Consider the following 238-nt stretch of genomic DNA (forward strand, 5'->3'; position numbering starts at 1 on the left):
ACTCTGATCCGCCTGATCTTCAGGATTCTATAACCTGCCAGACATTTCTCTGTTTATGTTTGTTTGTGTCCTGGATGCAGTGACTGTATGTCTGCTCTGCACAGATATGTTCCGATGAAAAGTAGTCAAATAGATTAGTCTTTTTTGTGTAAAGTTTGATGGAACCACAGTTTCAAATAAACTAAACTTGTAAACATTTATGATTCTGTCTTTATGCATGAACGACTCTGAAGTGTCT

Source organism: Oryzias melastigma, linkage group LG6 (assembly GCF_002922805.2).
Source record: "Oryzias melastigma strain HK-1 linkage group LG6, ASM292280v2, whole genome shotgun sequence".
Lineage (NCBI taxonomy): Eukaryota > Metazoa > Chordata > Actinopteri > Beloniformes > Adrianichthyidae > Oryzias > Oryzias melastigma.